The 20,817-nt window shown below is 38.6% G+C and overlaps 2 long non-coding RNA genes across 5 annotated transcripts in view; one reads left to right on the top strand and one right to left on the bottom strand.

Moving 5' to 3' along the window:
- LOC116481280 (uncharacterized) overlaps window positions 1–20,817 on the bottom strand; it is a 209,640-nt gene that overhangs the window by 144,545 nt on the left and 44,278 nt on the right. For 2 of the 4 annotated variants that reach the window (XR_009209276.1, XR_009209277.1), the window contains exon 2: window positions 4,349–4,427. The exons of the other annotated variants lie outside the window; for them this stretch is intronic. This is a non-coding gene — a long non-coding RNA (uncharacterized LOC116481280). The remainder of the gene's footprint in view (window positions 1–4,348; window positions 4,428–20,817) is intronic. 4 annotated transcript variants of the gene reach the window in all.
- LOC131380953 (uncharacterized) overlaps window positions 1–20,817 on the top strand; it is a 41,509-nt gene that overhangs the window by 10,585 nt on the left and 10,107 nt on the right. The window lies entirely within an intron of this gene.

Raw genomic sequence — 20,817 nt, 5'->3', positions numbered from 1 at the left:
CACTTTGAAATAAATGCTTATTAACTTGAGTGAATATGCAAGGATAAACATTTCAAGCCTTGAAGCTATGCAAAGTAAAGCAAGTATTTCCCACAGAAGCCTTAATGTATGAACAGAATGGAGTTTGAAACATATATGATGGTGATGTGTGTGAATGTAAGAAATTGTGTAAGCAGGCCAGGCCTCCCTAAGAATCAGCTTCCTTAGTGATTTTTAATTTGGGTGGTGCAGTCACAGATCCTTTGGAGAATATGTTGAAGGCTATGCACTCCCTCCCTGGCTACACACGACCTTTTTGCTTATTATTTTATGGAATTAATGGACTTTGGAGGAAACCATGGGGCAAACCCCTACCCAAGGCCATTGCTTTTCTGAGTGGTATTTCCTTTCCTCTGCTTCTAAACATGTGTATCTTAACCATGATTGTATGTTAAAGTTAACTGGGGAGCCCATTACCAGATATTTTGATGTAATAGGCCAGTAGTTGGTCCTGAGTAGCAGTAATTTTCTTTTCTTTCTTTCTTTCTTTCTTTCTTTCTTTCTTTCTTTCTTTCTTTCTTTCTTTCTTTCTTTCTTTCTTTCTCTCTCTCTTTCTTTCTTTCTTTCTTTCTCTCTTTTTTACAGGTGAGTGCAGTGGGTATTCGGTCTGCAAGTCCGCCCCCATCAGCCTTTCCTGTTCAGCCTCCTGAGTAGTGAATGTCTGGCTAATTTTTTTTTGTATTTTCAGTTGAGACAGAATTTCACCGTGTTAGCCAGGATGGTCTCGATCTCCTGACCTTGTGATCCGCCTGCCTCAGCCTCCCAAAGTGCTGGGATTACAGGTGTGACGCCTGGCCAGAGTAGCAGTAACTTTCAAAAGGCTATCCTAGTGATTCTGTTGTGCAGCTATGTTTAAAAACTGTTTTCTAAGCCAGTGATGCTCAAAGCACTGTGCCTGAAACAGCAGCATCAGCATCACTTGGAAATTTGTTAGAAATACAAATTCTTGAACCCACCACAGACCTACCAAATCAGAAATCTCTGGGTATAGAGTCAAGCAACTTGTCTTTTAACAACCCTTCCAGGTAAATTCTGGTGAAATCTTAAGTTTGAGAACTGCTGTTCTAAGCGGAGACCTCAGGAACTCTGAGAAACAACTCAATGGCGATGGCCTCATACTTGACTGGTTCTCAAGGTTGTGGTCACTTTGTGAATTAGTGGTTGTTTTAATGTATGGATGGCATAAGAGGGATGGCAGCACAGAGGTAATCATTCTGTCAACAGGAGATATAAACATGAGAGACATTGTAATAGAAAGGGCAATTTAAGCTAGCAGAGCGGATGAATTATCTGAAAGTATGCAGCATGTACAGTGAGAAATCAGCCCAAGTGCTACAATACAGGGAATACTTACAGTTGGAGACTAGATGGGGAAGAAACACCAGGAGAAAGGAGAGAGAAAACTGGCAGAGAGACGGGAAGGAAATCTGAATGAGGCAGTGACATAGAAACCTAGAGATAGGCTGGTCAATCTGCAGTTTAAAATGGGGCCTGAAATGATTCACTTGATCTTAGAAATTGAAAAAGGATTTGGCTAGAACAGGGGTCCCCAACCCCTGGGTCACAGTCTAGTACCAGTCAGCCACACAACAGGAGGTGAGTGGCAGGCAAGTGAAGATCTGTATTTACAGCTACTCCTCATTGCTCACATTACTGCCTGAGCTCTGCCTCCTGTCAAATCAGCGGCTGCATTAGGTTCTCACAGGAGCGTGAACCGTATTGTGAACTGCACATGTGAGGGATCTAGGTTGTATGCTCCTTATGAGAATCTAATGCCTGATGATCTGTCACTGTCTCCCATCACCTCCAGATGGGACTGTCTGCAGGAAAACAAGCTCAGGGCTCCTATTGATTCTACATTATGGCGTGTTGTATAATAATAAAGAGCACAATAAATGTAATGCTCTTGAATCATCCCAAAACTATCCCCCCTGCCCCAGGTTTGTGGAAAAATTATCTTCCACAATACTGGTCCCTGGTGCCAAAAAGGTTGGGACCATTGGGCTAGAAGGAAGTCATTGATAGCTTTTGAGGAATTTAATAGTGGGATAGAGGTAAAGCCAGATTGCAGGGATTCAGAAGAGAATGGGAGGAGATAGATGAGACTTAGTGGGTTTAAACAATGTCTTTTAAGGAGCTGGCTCAGAAAGAAGAAAGGAGGACAGTTATTGGGAGCAGCAGGCTCAAGGAAGCCAGTGCAAGTTGGGAGAAGTGTACGTATTTTAAGAAATAAAGGAAGAGGCCTTCAGGAGAACAAAGTCAGGAGTAGAAAAGAAGTGAAAGGACTCAGAGATGCCTTAGGAATAGAAAAAGAAAGGGAAGGATTCATGCAGGAGAAGGGTTGTGAAGGCAAAGATGATGGGTATGAAATAGGTCATGCCTGATGGCATCAAACTTATTTGTGAACTAGGAGTAAAATCATTTACTGAGGCATTATTATTATTGTCATTATTATTGGATAAAGGATGGCAGAAAGTAGAGGTGCCTAGGGATTAACAAGAGGAAAAAAACTAAAATGAGTCAAAATTGCATTTCTTTATGGCCTGATACTGGCTACTTCTTTCTACTTACAAGTCTGTCTTTTGCACAGTTCTATAAAGTTAACTGTCTCCTGCTTAACTTAGCTTTCCTGACTCTTTTGGTGGCTCTTTTTCTACATGCTCCATAACAGGTCATGATCCCCAGGGTTTGTTTGCCCTTAGCCCTCTTCTCTTTTCAGTCTCCACTTCTTTCCTGGCTCCACTTCTGTAGCTTTGTCAATTTGGTTATCAAATTCATATGCAGCCCCAATCTTTCTTTTGAATTCTAGATCTGCACTTAGCTGTTTTTAGTATCTCAGTTTCGCTATATGTAAAATCAAACTCTTCATCCATTTTACTGTAAACTAACTTAAACACGTACCTCTGACTTCAGCATGCTTGTCTATCTCAACAGCTTCACCATTAATTGCTTGAGTTTCCAAAGCAAAAAGCCATCAAGGATCTCTTCTTACTCATCAGTTCTGATAACTAACAATTGTCTAATTTTTAAAATCAATTTGATTTATCAAATGTTGCATTTTTTTTTCCTGATTCATATATCAAAGTTTTTTTTTTTCCAACTTTTTTTTTAAGTTCAGGGGTACATGTGCAGGACATATATCAAAGTTTAATTTTCCATCCTCTTCCATAATAACCTTCTTGCAAATCTCTTTGGTTCTAATATTTCTCCTCTTTAACTAACTCATCCTCCATTTTATGATAGGAGATTTCATTCTACAATGCAGATCTGTGTATGCCTCTCACTTTTCCACGTCCTACAGCTGTGGTTTCCATAGTGTTCTGAAGAACTCAGGGTTTGCTAGAGATGTTTTAAGGACCTCAGATTAAAAATCTCATCATGAAAATGAACTTTCCTGTGAAAATATCATTAATCACAGTCTTTTACTGTATCATACCTGATAGAGATGCATATACCAGTGGAGAGAAGTACAGATGTTTCTTGATTCATGATGGGGTTACATCCTGATAAACCCATTGTAAGTTAAAAATACCATAAGTTGGGGCGGCGTGGTGGTTCACGCCTGTAATCCCAGCATTTTGGGAGACTGAGGTGGGCAGATCACTTGAGGTCAGGAGTTCGAGACCAGCCTGGCCAACATGGAAAATCCCATCTCTACTAAAAATACAAAAATTATGCCGGGTGTGGTGGCTCATGCCTGTAATCCCAGCACTTTGGGAGGCCGAGGCGGGTGGATCACAAGGTCAGGAGATTGAGACCATCCTGGCCAACATGATGAAACCCCGTCTCTACTAAAAATACAAAAATTAGCCAGGCATGGTGGTGTGTGCCTGTAATCCCTGCTACTCAAGAGACTGAGGCAGGAGAATCACTTGAACCCAGGAGGTGGAGGTTGCAGCAGTGGGCTGAGATCACGCCACTGCACTCCAGCCTGGGTGAGTAAGATGCCACAAAAAAAAAAAAAAAAATTAGCCAGGCATGGTGGTGGGTGCCTGTAATCGCAGCTACTTGGGAGGCTGAGGCAGAAGAATTGCTTGAACCCAGGAGGCGCAAGTTGCAGGGAGCCCATATCACGCCACTGCACTCCAGCCTGGGTGACAGAGTGAAACTCTGTCTCAAAAAAAGAAAAAAAAAAACGAAAGAAAGAAAGAAAATACCATAAGTCAAAAATACATTTAATACCTGATCTACTTAACATTATGGCTTAGCCTAGCCTACTATCTTATATGTGCTCAGAACATTTATATTAGCCTATAGTTGGGCAAAACCATCTGACAACACAGCACATTGGAGACTATTGGTTGCTTACCATTGTGATCATGTGGCAGACTAGAAGCTGCGCCTCCCTGCCACTGCCCAGAATCTTGGGAGTCTTGTACTGCATATCACTAGCCAAGGAAAAAAATCAAAATTCAAAATTTAAAGTGTGGTTTCTACTGAATACACATGCTTTCTCACCCTTGTAAAGTCAAAAACTCTAAGTTAAACAATTGTAAGTCAGAGACTGTCTGTACATCAAGTCACTAGATAGACTATTAGAGAAAATAGTTGATACCATTATCTTATAATGCATCCAGAGAAAAAGTTTAAAAATGCTTCCACAATGCTTAAAGAATAAGCATGAAGGCACAAAAACTTTCCAAACCAACTGGACCAAAGTCCAATATTGCCAATTACTCTATTTTGCATATCTTTGCATGCAAAAAGAGATGTATTATAAATAAAATATATAACATATATGTAACAGGAGAAGGTACTTAGATCAGCTTTGATACATTAAATCGGGTGGAAAGAATGTAGAAAGCTGTATATGTACTTTTGGCACAAAAACAATAGTAGAGAAAATAGCAGGAGTAGTGATTTTTATAAAAGTTATTACTGATAATGTGTTTGATTAACCATTTTAATTTGCATAGGCAAGCACTAGCCCTTAAGAAAAGTGCTGCTTTCTTTTCAAGCCAGTTTGTTTATTCTATGAAGATCAACAATTTTACTAAGACATAGTCTTTAATACTCCAGGATATTGGTCTGAGCAAAAATTTCTTGAGTGAGACCTCAAAAGCACAGGCAACCAAAACAAAAATGTGCAGATGGGATCACATCAACTTAAAAAGCTTTTGCACAGCAAAGGAAACAATCAACAAATTGAAGAGACAACCCACAGAATGGGAGAAAATATTTCCAAATTGCCCATTCAACAAGGGATTAATAAACAGAATATAGAAGAAACTCAAATTTAATAAGAAAAAACAATCTGATTAAAAATGGGCAAAAGATCTGAATAAGCATTTCTCAAAAGAAGACAAATGGTCAACAGGTACATGTAAAAGTTCTCAACATCACTAATCACCACAGTAATGCAAATTAAACTGCAATAAGATATTATCTCACCCCAGTTAAAATGGCTTTTATTCAGAAGACAGGTAATAACAGATGCTGGGGAGGATGTAGAGAAAGGGGAGTGCTTATATTCTGTTGGTAAGAATGTGAATTAGTGCAACCACTATGGAAAATAGTATGGAGGTTCCTCAAAAAACTAAAAAAAAAAACTACCATATGATCCAGCAATCCTACTGCTGGGTATATATCCGAAAGAAAAAAAATCAATATATCAAAGACGTATTTATACTACCATATTTATTGCAGCACTATTCACTATAGTCAAGATACAGAAACAATCTATCAGAGGCTGAGAAGGCAAGTGGGGAGGAGGTAGTAGAGATGGTTAATGGGTACAAAAACATTCTATTTTTAACAATAGAATGAATAAGATCTAGTATTTGGTAGCACAATAGGGTGACTATAGTTTACCACAATTTATTGTATATTTAAAAATAACTAAAAGAGTAGAGTTGAAATGTTTTTAACAAAAAGAAAGAATAAATGCTTGAGGTGATGGATACCTCAATTACCCTGATACAACTGTTATGCATCGTATGCCTGTTTCAAAACATCACATGTCCCATCAATGGGACGTATCTCAAAATAATAAGAGCTATCTATGACAAACCGACAGCCAATATCATACTGAATGGGCAAAAACCGGAAGCATTCCCTTTGAAAACTGGCACAAGACAGGCATGCCCTCTCTCACCACTCCTATTCAACATAGTGTTGGAAGTTCTGGCCAGGGAAATCAGGCAGGAGAAAGAAATAAAGGGTATTCGATTAGGAAAAGAGGAAGTCAAATTGTCCCTGTTTGCAGATGACACGATTGTATATTTAGAAAACCCCATCGTCTCAGCCCAAAATCTTCTTAAGCCGATAAGCAACTTCAGAAAAGTCCTAGGATACAAAATCAATGTGCAAAAATCACAAGCTTCTTATACACCAATAACAGACAAACAGAGAGCCAAATCATGAGTGAACTCCCATTCACAATTGCTTCAAAGAGAATAAAATACCTAGGAATCCAACTTACAGGGGATGTGAAGGACCCCTTCAAGGAGAACTACAAACCACTGCTCGATGAAATAAAAGAGGACACAAACAAATGGAAAACCATTCCATGCTCATGGAGAGGAAGAATCAATATCCTGAAAATGGCCATACTGCCCAAGGTAATTTAGAGATTCAATGCCATCCCCATCAAGCTACCAATGACTTTCTTCACAGAATTGGAAAAAACTACTTTAAAGTTCATATGGAACCAAAAAAGAGCCCACATTGCCAAGTCAATCCTAAGCCAAAAGAACAAAGCTGTAGGCATCATGCTACCTGACTTCAAACTATACTACAAGGTTCCAGTAACCAAAACAGCATGGTACTGGTACCAAAACAGAGATATAGACTTATGGAACAGAACAGAGGCCTCAGAAATAATACCACACATCTATAACCATCTGATCTTTGACAAACTGACAAAAACAAGAAATGGGGAAAGGATTCCCTATTTAATAAATGGTGCTGGGAAAACTGGCTAGCCATATGTAGAAAGCTGAAACTGGATCCCTTCCTTACACCTTATATAAAAATTAATTCAAGATGGATTAATTGGACTTAAATGTTAGACCTGAAACCATAAAAACCCTAGAAGAAAACCTAGGCAACATCATTTAGGACATAGGCATGGGCAAGGACTTCATGTCTAAAACACCAAAAGCAATGGCAACAAAAGCCAAAATCGACAAATGGGATCTCATTAAACTAAAGAGCTTCTGCACAGCAAAAGAAACTACCATCAGAGTGAACAGGCAACCTACAGAATGGGAGAAAAGTTTTGCAATTTACTCATCTGACAAAGGGCTAATATCCAGAATCTACAATGAACTCAAACAAATTTACAAGAAAAAAACAAACAGCCCCATCAAAAAGTGGGTGAAGGATATGAACAGACACTTCTCAAAAGAAGACATTTATGCAGCCAAAAGACACATGAAAAAATGCTCATCATCAGTGGCCATCAGAGAAATGCAAATCAAAACCACAATGAGATACCATCTCACACCAGTTAGAATGGTGATCATTAAAAAGTCAGGAAACAACAGGTGCTGGAGAGGATATGGAGAATTAGGAACACTTTTACACTGTTGGTGGGACTGTAAACTAGTTCAACCATTGTGGAAGACAGTGTGGTGATTCCTCAAGGATCTAGAACTAGAAATACCATTTGACCCAGCCATCCCATTACTGGGTATATATCCAAAGGACTATAAATCATGCTGCTATAAAGACACATGCACATGTATGTTTATTGTGGCACTATACACAATAGCAAAGACTTGGAACCAACCCAAATGTCCAACAATGATAGACTGGATTGAGAAAATGTGGCACATATACACCATGGAATACTATGCAGCCTTAAAAAAGATGAGTTCATGTCCTTTGTAGGGACATGGATGAAGCTGGAAACCATGATTCTCAGCAAACTATCTCAAGGACAAAAAACCAAATGCCGCATGTTCTCATTTATAAGTGGGAATTGAACAATGAGAACACCTGGACACAGGAAGGGGAACATTACACACTGGGGCCTGTCATGGGGTAGGGGGAGCGGGGAGGAATAGCATTAGGAGATATGCCTAATGTAAATGACGAGTTAATGGGTGCAGCACACCAATATGGCACATGTATACATATATAACAAACCTGCACGTTGTGCACATGTACCCTAGAACTTAAAGTATAATAAAAAAATTAAAAAAAGAAAAAAATGTATCCCTAATTTAATAGGTGAAAAATTTGACTTCATTGTTGCTTTAATTTGCATTACTTTAATTATGAATATGGACACTTTTTCCACATTTGTTTACTGATGATGTTGCTGTTTGTGAATAAGATGTGTTTGTTCCTACCCCTTCCTACCCCTAATCTTTCTGGCAGAAAATAAAAAGATTGAAGTCAGAAAGAAAAAAATCATGTGTCCCATAAATATATACAACCATTATGTACTCATAATAATTTTTTAAAAGGTTTAGTCATTAAATAAAAGACTCTTTATTTTTCACACAGTTTTTCAATATTTATCAACTACCTACTATGTGTACTAGATAATATAGTCTGTTTCAAAATTCACATTTTGGTAAATGAAATTTGCTGGCCCTCTCCCAACAAGGTATTGATATGAATATTTCAAATAAACAATAATCCACATTTAGTTACATCTTTCTCAGTGGTACAATAATTGCGCCAGCTTTGATATCTCTCTGATAATTTTTAACCAGCTGAAAAAAGCCCAGTTTTATAATGTTTACAACAAAAGATGAAATACTAGAAGGGAAACAGAACACTATTGAGACTCGATGTATAAAACAAAATAAATGAGGGCCTTTAAAAAGTTGAATATCTGGCCCTATTGTAACTTACTAGTATCAGTATCTGTTACAACATCTTCCTTACCTCACCCCATCTAGTTTTAAGAAGCTGTATACATCTGCATGCTTAAGGTCCTACCTCTGTGATGGTGTTCATGCTTTGCATGTGTGTATATGTGTGTGTGTGTGTGTGAGCATGCACGTGCACGCATAGTTGTGTGTGTGTGTATTTTCCAAGTAGTGATTGAAATTATTTCTAAAATTAGACCTAGGTTTAAATAAAAATTCTGTCACTTACTAACTGCATAACTCCAATATTAAACTGTGGATGACTTAGTTTTCTCCTACGTGGAAGAGAATAATAATAGTAGCTTCCTTATTCAGTTGTTAGGAGCAAAAATTAGATAATGTATGGGAAATACTTAGCCTGGCATACAATAAACTCTAATTTTCAATTAGTTACTGTTGTCACTGTGGTTGTTACTCAGTTAGTTGCTGTTTTTGCCATTGTTGTTACCTAATTTTACTTTAAAAGCCAGTTTAAACAACTACCTTCATCCTGGATCTGACCATAGGAGGGATGGAATTTGGATTAGGCTTTGATGAGGAGACATGACCCAAACTGCATACCTTAGCCTGTGCATCAAAGGGAGAGAGAAGGACTGAGGATAGAAGGCCTTGTATGGGTTTAGGCAGTTTAGTTAATCCCTTTAAATCTGATTTGTACAATGAGGTTAATGCTTACAAATTTCTACCTGGTTGTTTTCTGGAAGAAAAAAAAAAAAAGCCTATGTGAAAGCTCCACCCAGAGGCTAGCACTTAGTAGGAGTACCGGTTTCCTCACCTGCTGTCAGTCAAACCATCTGCTTCTCTTTTTTCTTCCTTTCTATCTCTGCTTGAACACTAGTTGAGGCCCCTTCCTTAGGCTGTGGCCACATATAATCTCCATGCAGTGCTTCAAGGGACTTGCTGTAAAGGAATTACTTCCCCCTCGTCAAAGTAGACACTTCTACTGAAAACCAACTCTGTTCCTCGGTAGAGTAAGAAAGAAACCAGCATTCTCATGATGATGATCATCATCATCGCCATCAGTTTTGTATCTTTCTGATAATTTTTCACTAGCTGAATCATCATCATCATCGTTTTGAAACATCTATGTAAAAGGTCTTGTAGACTCCCAGAAAAAGCATCTTCTTTTTATTCACCTTATCGTTTTCATTGCTTCTCTCCTTGAAGCATAGACAATTAAAGCAAGTTGGATTCCAGCTTTTTCAATATTTTGATTAAGATTTTATGTTCAGTAGTCAGTGGTATGTAATTTTGGAAGTATAATAACAATTTTAATTAATTTTCATAGGTTTGCTAATTAAAACAATTAAGAGGTGGAACTTACTCACTGGAAAAATAATTGGAGGATGTCTAGTGAACATTATCCTTGAGGTTTCACACAAGCACAAAATGGTGTAAATTTGTCTTAAAAATAGCTAGAAATCCAAAAGAAGTAATTATAACATCAAGCCAAAGTTGTGTCTGCATTTATCCTTTTTAAAAATAGGAGATAACATTTTCGTTAAGCTTCTGGAAGCTGCTTCTGCCTGCCTTGTGTTCATGGCAGTAGCAATAATTAGAAGCACCACCAGACTATTTTTTAAAATAACAGCATGACATGTAAACTTTAAACTTTGGAGATAAGTTTTGACAACACAAAGTACTGAGAGGTAAGAAAATGAGGAAAACAAACAATGAGAAAGGCCAAGAAAGTAGAAGAAATATCAAATGTGAATTAAACGACTCTCTGCTGACAGGATGGAGTCCACAAAGTGAAAGCGTTTCCAACTTTCTAGAAGTCACAGAACCTTTAGGGTGAAAACATATTTTCTAGAAACAACACAGGACACAATGCTTGATAGTAGTAGAACCACAGAGTGAATATGAAAAGAAAAAGGAACACATACAGATACATTCAAGCAGTTAAGCACAGTGGTTAAATGCAAGAGCTTCGGAGTCACTCTAAGTTTTAATCCTTACTTCACTGTTAAAATAGGGTAACAAGACCTATCCCAAAAGATTGTTGTAAGGATTAAATGATTTAATATATGTTAATCACTTAGAACAATGCTCTATCCAAACTAAAGTTTAGTTATTTTTCTAATTATCCTCATTTGCATTTAAAGTATGAGAAAATAGCAATTTCTTCAAGTCCAAAGCCATCTCCACTGTGGTAGCTTATTCAAATGATGTTATACAACCGTGCAAGAGGCCCAGAGTTTTCTGGAAATGGCGTTTTAAAACCTCAGCATGTTCATCCAAAGCCTTACAAATGTCGATACCCTTTAATTCCATAATTACACTTAACAGTATCTAGTCTAAGGAAATGATAAAAATGTAAGCAGTTGTATAAAAAGATATTTACCACAGTATTATTTATTAAAAAAAACTTAGAAGCCAGGCACGGTGGCTCATGCCTGTAATCCCAGCACTTTGGGAGGCTGAGGCGGGTGGACCACGAGGTCAAGAGATCGAGACCATGCTGGCCAACATGATGAAACCCTGTCTCTACTAAAAATACAAAAATTTGCTGGGTGTGGTGGCACACACCTGTAATCCCAGCTACTTGGGAGGCTGAGGCAGGAGAATTGCTTGAACCTGGGAGGCAGAGTTTGCAGTGAGCTGAGATTGTGCCACTGCACTCCAGCCTGGTGACAGAGCGAGACTCTGTCTCAAAAAACAAAAACAAAAACAAAAAAACAACAAAAAACAAAATACCAAAAACTTAGAAAGTCTAAATGTCAGACAGAGGAAAAAATAGTAAATTATTTAAATGGATGATAATATTTTTATAAGATGAAATATTATACAATGATTAAAAATGTTGGCCTCTGGTTATCTTTCATAATTACATGTAACATGCTGATGGTATGGCGGTAAGTGAAATCAGCAAAATATATAACTTTATTTATAATGTGATAATTTATGACTATTTAAAAATATGTCTAGAACATCCCTTTGAAAAGTATACTAATAACAGATTATTTCAGAGGGTTAAAACAGGGACCAGGAAACTTTTTCTGTACCGGGCCAGGTGGTAAATATTTTAGGTTTTGTGGGGCATGTAGTCTCTGTCTCAACTAAACAACTCTGTTATTGTTGTGTGGAAAGTAGCCATGGATAATAGTAAACAAAGGGGTGTGGCTCTCTTCCAATAACATTTGATTCATAAAAAACAGTTGGTCAACCTGCTGGCTATAATTTCCCAACCCCTGGGTTAAATTTGTAGGTGTATTTATTTTCTTTTAAATATTTTTCTATATCTTCTAATTTTTTTTAGTGAGAAAAGCAAAAATTACCCTCATAATTTAAAATAAAACGATAAGTACTATTGTTTGTTATTAAAAAATAGAAAATACCATGGATGGTTAGAAAATGGCCATAGTAGACTTTTGTAACTTAAACATTTATATCAAGTGCAATGGTCTGAATGTTTCTGTATCTTCAAAGTACATATGTTAAAATCTAACCCCCAAGGTGATGATATTAGGGGGCAGGGCCTTTTGGGAGTTGTTTAGGTGATAAGGGCAGAGCCCTTACAAATGGGATTAGTACCCTTATAAAAAGGCCCCCAGAGAGCTGTCTTGCCCCTTTCCACCATGTGAAGACACAAGAAGGTGCCATCTATGAATAGGAAATGGGCCCTCACCAAACATCAATTCTGCTGATGCCTTGATCTTGGACTGCCCAGCATCTAGAACCATGAGAAATAAATTTCTGTTGTTTACAAGCTATCCAGTTTATGGTAGTTTGTAATAGCAGCCCAAATGAACTAAGATATCAAGTTACATCAAGACTTGCTCAAAAATACATACCTCAAAATAATAAGCACTATCTATGACAAACCCACAGCCATCATACCACCTGGGAAAAAGCTTGAACTATTCCCTTTGAGAACTGGAATGAGACAAGCAGGCCTACTCTCACCATTCCTATTCAACATAGTACCAGAAGTCCTAGACAGAGCAATCAGGCAAGAGAAAGAAATAAAAGGCATTCAAATAGGAAAAGAAGTCAAACTTTCTCTCTTCACTGAAGATATGATTCTATATCTAGGATATCCTAAAGACTCTCTCTCAAAAGGATCCCATAATTGGTAAACAACTTTAGTAAAGTTTCAGGATACAAAATCAATGTACAAAAATCAGTAGCATTTCTATACACCAATAACATCTAGTCTGAGAGTGAAATAAACAACACAATCACACTTACCATGGCCACAAAGAAAATGAAATACCTAGGAATAGAGCTAACCAAGGAGGTGAAAGATCTCTACAAGGAGAACTACAAACTACTATTGAAACAAATCAAAATCAGACACAACACAAATAAATGCAAAAAATTCTGTGCTCATGAATTAAAAGAATCAATGTCATAAAAATGGCCATACTGACCAAAGCAACTTACAGATCCAATGCTATTCCTATCAAACTACTAATGTCATTTTTCACAGAATTAGGAAAAAAACTATTGTGAAATTCATATGGAACCAAAAAGAGCCTGAATAGCTAAAGCAATCCTAAGCAAAAATAACAAAGCCAGAGGCGTCATACTACCTGACTTCAAACTATACTATATAGCCACAGTAATCAAAACAGTTTGGTACTGGTACAAAAACAGACACATAGAACAATGGAACAGAATAGAAAACTCAAAAATAAAGCCGCACACCTACAACCATCTGATCTTTGACAAGGCTGACAAAAACAAGCAATGGGAAAAGGACTTATTCAATAAATGGTGCTGGGATAACTGCCTAGCCATATATACAAGATTGAAGCTGGACCCCTACCTTTCACAATATACAAAACTTAACTCAAGATAGATTACAGGCTTAAATGTAAGACCTCAAACTATAAAAATTCTGGAAGACAACCTACGAAATACTCTTCTCAACATTGGCCTTGGCCAAGAATTTTTGGCTAAGTCCCCAAAAGCAATTGCAACAAAAACAAAAATAAACAAGTGGGACTTAATTAAACTAAAGAACACTCTGCACAGCAAAAGAAACTATCAACAGAGCAAACAGGCAACCTACAGAATGGGAGAAGGTATTTGCAAATTATGCATCCAACAAAGGCCTAATATTTAGAATCCTTAGGGAACTTAAAACAAATCAACAAGCAAAAAACAAATGTACTCATTAAATAATGAATAGAAGACATGAACAGACATTGCTTAAAAGAAGATATACAAGTGGTCAACAAACATACGAAAAAATGCTCAGCATCACTAATCATCAGAGAAATGCAAATAAGAACCACAAAGAGATAACACCTCACACCAGTCGGAATAGCTATTATTAAAAAGTCAAAAAAACAATACAGGGTAGGTTCCCAGACGGCCAAATAGGAACAACTCTGGTCTCCAGCTCCCAATGTGATCAACAGAGAAGATGGGTGATTTCTGCATTTCCAACTGAGGTACCTGGTTCATCTCACTGGGATTGGCTGGACAGTAGGTGCAGCCCATGGAGGGTGAGCCGAAGCAGACGGGGTGTCACCTCACCCAGGAAGCCCAAGGAGTCAGGGGATTTCCCTTTCCTAGCCAAGGGAAGCCATGACAGACTTCATGGAAAAACAGGACACTCCCTGCCCAACTACCGTGCTGTTCCCAAGGTCTTAGCAACCAGCACACAAGGTGATTCTCTCCCGTGCCTGGCTCTGTGGCTCCCGCACCCATGGAGCCTTGTTCACTGCTAGTGCAGCAGTCTGAGATTGACCTGCGAGATGGCAGCCTGGCTGGGGGAGGGGCGTCTGCCATTGCTGAGGCTTAAGTAGGTAAAAGAAGCAGCCGGGAAGCTCGAACTGGGTGGAGCCCACCGCAGCTCAACAAGGCCTACTGCCTCTAGACTCCACCTCGGTGGGCAGGGCATAGCTGAACAAAAGGCAGCAGACAACTTCTACAGACTTAAACGTCCCTGTCGGACAGCTCTGAAGAGAGCAGTGGTTCTCCCAGCATGGCGTTTGAGCTCTGAGAACAGACAGACTGCCTCCTCAAGTGGGTCCCTGACCCCCATGTAGCCTAACTGGGAGACACTTCTCAGTAGGGGCCGACAGACACCTCATATAAGCTGCTGACCCTCTAGGACGAAATTTCCAGAGGAAGGATCAGGCAGAAATATTTGCTGTTCTGATATATTTGCTGTTCTGCAGCCTCTGCTGGTGATACCCAGGCAAACAGGGTCTGGTGTGGAACTCCAGCAAACTCCAACAGACCTGCAGCTGAGGGACCTGACTATTAGAAGGAAAACTAACAAACAGAAAGGAATAGCATCAACATCAACAAAAATCTCATCTACACCAAAACCCCATCTGTAGCTCACCAACATCAAAGACCAAAGATAGATAAAACCACAAAGATGGGGAGAAACCAGAGCAGAAAAGCTGAAAATTCTAAAAATCAGAGCACCTCTTCTCCTCCAAAGGATCACAGCTCCTTGCCAGCAATGGAACAAAGCTGGATGGAGAATGATTTTGATGAGTTGACAGAAATAAGCTTCAGAAGGTCGGTAATAACAAACTTCTCTGACCTAAAGGAGGATGTTTGAACCCATCACATGGAAGCTAAGAACCTGGAAAAAAGATTAGACGGATGGCCAACTAGAATAAACAGTGTAGAGAAGACCTTAAATTACCTGATGGAGCTGAAAACCATGGCACGAGAACTTAGTGATGCATGCACAAGCTTCAGTAGCTGATTCAATCAAGTGGAAGAAAGGGTATCTATCAGTGACTGAAGATCAAATTAATGAAATAAAGTGAGAAAACAAGGTTAGGGAAAAAAGAGTAAAAAAAATGAACAAAGCCTCCAAGAAAAATGGGATTATGTGAATAGACCAAATCTACATTTGACTGGTGTACCTGAAAGTGATGGGGAGAATGGAACCACGTTGGAAAACATTCTTCAGAACATTATCCAGGAGAACTTCCCCAACATAGCAAGGCAGGCCAACATTCAAATTCAGGAAATACAGAGAACACCACAAAGATACTCCTCGAGAAGAGCAACCCCAAGACACATAATTGTTAGATTCAACAAGGTTGAAATGAAGGAAAAAACGTTAAGGGCAGCCAGAGAGAAAGGTCAAGTTACCCACAAAGGGAAGCCCATCAGACTAACAGCAGATCTCCCTGCAGAAACCCTACAAGCCAGAAGAGAGTGGGGCCAATATTCAACATTCTTAAAGAAAAGAATTTTCAACCCAGAATTTCATATCCAGCCAAACTAAGATTTGTAAGCAAAGGAGAAATAAAATCCTTTACAGACAAGCAAATGCTGAACGATTTTGTCACCATCAGGGCTGCCTTGCAAGAGCTCCTGAAGGAAGCACTAAACATGGAAAGAAACAACTGGTACCAGCCACTGCAAAAACAGGCCAAATTGTAAAGACCATTGATGCTATGCAGAAACTACATCAATTAATGTGCAAGATAACCAGCGAACATTATAATGACAGGATCAAATTCACACTAATAATATTAACCTTAAATGTAAATGGGCTAAATGTCCCAATTAAAAGACACAGACTGGCAAATTGGATAGAGTCAAGACCCATCAGTGTGCTGTATTCAGGAGATCCATCTCACGTGCAAAGATGCACATAGGCTCAAAATAAAGGGATGGAGGAAGATCTACCAAGGAAATGGAAAGGAAAAAAAGGCAAGGGTTGCAATCCTACTCTCTGATAAAACAGACTTTAAACCAACAAAGATCAAAAGAGACAAAGAAGGGCATTACATAATGGTAAAGGGATCAATTCAACAAGAAGAGCTAACTATCCTAAATATATATACACCCAATACAGGAGCACCCAGATTCATAAAGCAAGTCCTTGGAGACCTACAAAGAGACTTAGACTCCCACACAAAAATAATGGGAGACTTTAACACCCCACTGTCAATATTAGACAGATCAATGAGACAGAAGGTTAACAAGGATATCCAGGACCTGAACTCAGCTCTGCAACAAGCAGACCTAATAGACATCTAAAGAACTCTCCACCCCAAATCAACAGAATATACATTCTTCTCAGCACCACATCACACTTATTCTAAAATTGACCACATAATTGGAAGTAAAGCACTCCTCAGCAAATGCAAAGGAACAGAAATCACAACAAACTGTCTCTCAGACCACAGTGCAATCAAATTAGAACTCAGGATTAAGAAACTCACTCAAAACCACACAACTACATGGAAACTGAATAACTTGCTCCTGAATGACTCATGGGTAAATAACGAAATGAAGGCAGACATAAAGATGTTCTTTGAAATCAATGAGAACAAAGACACAACGTACCAGAATCTCTGGGACACATTTAAAGCAGTGTGTAGAGGGAAATTTATAGCACTAAATACCCACAAGAGAAAGCAGGAAAGATCTAAAATCGACAACCTAACATGACAATTAAATGAACTAGAGAAGCCAGAGCAAACAAATTCAAAAGCTAGCAGAAGGCAAGAAATAACTAAGATCAGAGCAGAACTGAAGGAGATAGAGACACAAAAAACCCTTCAAAACAGGAGCTGATTTTTTGAAAAGATCAACAAAATTGATAGACCGCTAGCAAGAATAATAAAGAAGAAAAGATGGAAGAATTAAATAAATGCAATAATAAAAAATGATAAAGGGGATATCACCACCTATCCCACAGAAATACAAACTATCACCAGAGAATACTATAAATACCTCTATGCAAATGTAATAGAAAATCTAGAAGAAATGGATAAATTCCTGGACACATACACCCTCCCAACACTAAACCAGGAAGAAGTTGAATCTCTGAATAGACCAATAACAGGCTCTGAAATTGAGGCAATAATTAATAGCCTACCAATCAAATAGAGTCCAAGACCAGAAGGATTCACAGCCAAATTCTACCAGAAGTACAAAGAGGAGCTGGTACCATTCCTTCTGAAACTATTCCAATCAATAGAAAAAGAGGGAATCCTCCCTAACTCATTTTATGAGGCCAGCATCATTCTGATACCAAAGCCTGGCAGAGACACAACAAAAAAGATAATTTCAGACCAATAACCCTGATGAACATTGATGCAAAAATCCTTAATAAAATACTGGCAAACCAAATCCAGCAGCACATCAAAAAGCTTATCTACTACGATCAAGTGGGCTTTATCCCTGGGATGCAAGGCTGGTTCAACATATGCAAATCAATAAACGTAATCCATCACATAAAGAGAACCATTGACAAAAACCACATGATTATCTCAATAGATGCAGAAAAGGCCTCCGACAAAATTCAACAGCACTTCATGCTAAAAACTCTCAATAAACTAGGTATTGATGGAACGTATCTCAAAATAACAAGAGCTATTTAGGACAAACCCACAGCCAATGTCATACTGAATGGGCAAAAACCGGAAGCATTCCCTTGAAAACTGGTGAGAGAGGGATGCCCTCTCTCACCACTCCTATTCAACATAGCATTGGAAGTTCTGGCCAGGGCAATCAGGCAAGAGAAAGAAATAAAGGGAATGAGGAAGGTCAAATTGTCTGTTTGCAGATGATATGATTGTATATTTAAAAAACCCCATCATCTCAGCCCAAAATTTCCTTAAGCTGATGAGCAACTTCAGCAAAGTCTCAGGATACAAAATCAATGTGCAAAAATCACAGGCATTCCTATACACCATTAACAGACAGAGAGCCAAATCATGAGTGAACTCCCATTCACAATTGCTTCAAAGAGAATAAAATACCTAGGAATCCAACTTACAAGCGATGTGAAGGACCACTTCAAGGAGAACTACAAACCACTGCTCAATGAAATAAAAGAGGATACAAACAAATGGAGGAATATTCCATGCTCATGGATAGGAAGAATCAATATCCTGAAAATGGCCATACTGCCCAAAGTAATTTATAGATTCAATGCCATCCCCATCAAGCTACCAATGACTTTCTTCACAGAATTGGAAAAAACTACTTTAAAGTTCATATGGAACCAAAAAAAGAGCCCGCATTGCCAAGTCAATCCTAAGCAAAAAGAACAAGGCTGGAGGCATCATGCTACCTAACTTCAAACTGTACTACAAGGCTCCAGTAACCAAAACAACATGGTACTGGTACCAAAGCAGAGATATAAACCAGTGGAACAGAACAGAGGCCTCAGAAATAACACCACACATCTACAACCATCTGATCTTTGACAAACCTGACAAAAACAAAAAATGGGGAAAGGATTCCCTATTTAATAAATAGTGCTGGGAAAACTGGCTAGCCATATGTGGAAAGCTGAAACTGGATCCCTTCCTTACACCTTATATAAAAGTTAATTCAAGATGGATTAAATACTTAAATATTAGACCTGAAACCATAAAAACCTTAGAAGAAAACCTAGGCAATACCATTCAGGACATAGGCATGGGCAAGGACTTCATGTCTAAAACACCAAAAGCAATGGCAACAAAAGCCAAAATAGACAAATAGGATCTAATTAAACTAAAGAGCTTCTGCACAGCAAAAGAAACTACCATCAGAATGAACAGGCAAGCTACAGAATGGGAGAAAATTTTTGCAATCTACCCACCTGACAAAGGGCTAATATGCAGAATCTACAAAGTACTCAAGCAAATTTACAAGAAAAAAGCAAACAACAAAATGTGAGCAAAGGATATGAACAGACACTTCTCAAAAGAAGACATCTATGCAGCCAATAGACACGTGAGAAAATGATCATCATCACTGGTCATCAGAGAAATGCAAATCAAAACCACAATGAGATACCATGTCACGCCAGTTAGAATGGCGATCATTAAAAAGTCAGGAAACAACAGATGCTGCAGATGATGTGGAGAAATAGGAATGCTTTTACACTGTTGGTGGGACTGTAAGCTAGTTCAACCATTGTGGAAGTCAGTGTGGCAATTCCTCAAGGTTCTAGAACTAGAGTTACCATCTGACCCATCAATCCGATTACTGGGTATATACCCAAAGGATTATAAATCATGCTACTATAAAGAAAAATGCACACGTATGTTTATTGTGGCACTATTCACAATAGCAAAGACTTGGAACCAACCCAGATGTTCATCAGTGATAGACTGGATTAAGAAAATGTGGCACATATACACTATGGAATACTATGCAGCCATAAAAAAGGATGAGTTCGTGTCCTTTGCAGGGGCATGGATGAAGCTGGAAACCATCATTCTCAGCAAACTATCACAAGGACAGAAAACCAAATACTGCATGTTCTCACTCATAGGTGGGAATTGAACAATGAGATCACTTGGACTCAGGGCGGGGAACATCACACACCGGGGCCTGTTGGTGGGTAGTGAGCTGGGGAAGGTATAGCATTAGGAGAAATACCAAATGTAAATGATGAGTTGATGGGTGCAGCAAACCTACATGGCACATGTATACCTATGTATCAAACCTACATGCTGTGCACATGTACCCTAGAACTTAAAGTACTAAAAAAAAAAAAAAAAGAAAGAAACAATAGACGCTGGTAAGGCTGTGGAGAAAAGGAAATGCTTATATACTGTTAGTGGGAATGTAAATTAGTTCAGCTACTGTGGAAAGCAGTTTAGAGATTTCTCCAAGAACTTAAAACAGAGCTACCATTCAAACCAGCAATTCCATTACTGGGTATATACCCAAAGTAAATCATTCTACGAAAAAGACACATGCATTTCTATGTTCATTGCTGCACTATTCACAATAACAAAGACCAGGACTCAATCCAGGTGCTTATCAATGGAAGATTAGATAAAGAAAATGTGGCACATATATGCCATGGAATACTACACAGCCATAAAAAAGAATGAATCACATCCTTTGCTGCAACATGGATGGAGCTGGAGGACATAATCCTAAACAAATTAATGCAGGAATGAGAACCAAATACAGCATGGTTTCACTTATAAGTGAGAACTAAGCAGTGAGCACATATGGACATAGATATGGGAACAGTAGACACTGTGGACTACTAGAGGGTGGAGGG

The sequence above is a fragment of the Hylobates moloch genome, unplaced genomic scaffold (genome assembly GCF_009828535.3).
Source record: "Hylobates moloch isolate HMO894 unplaced genomic scaffold, HMol_V3 SCAFFOLD_13, whole genome shotgun sequence".
Classification (NCBI taxonomy): domain Eukaryota; kingdom Metazoa; phylum Chordata; class Mammalia; order Primates; family Hylobatidae; genus Hylobates; species Hylobates moloch.
Note: the sequence above shows the minus strand (reverse complement) of the source record. Positions and strands in the feature narration are given on the sequence as shown.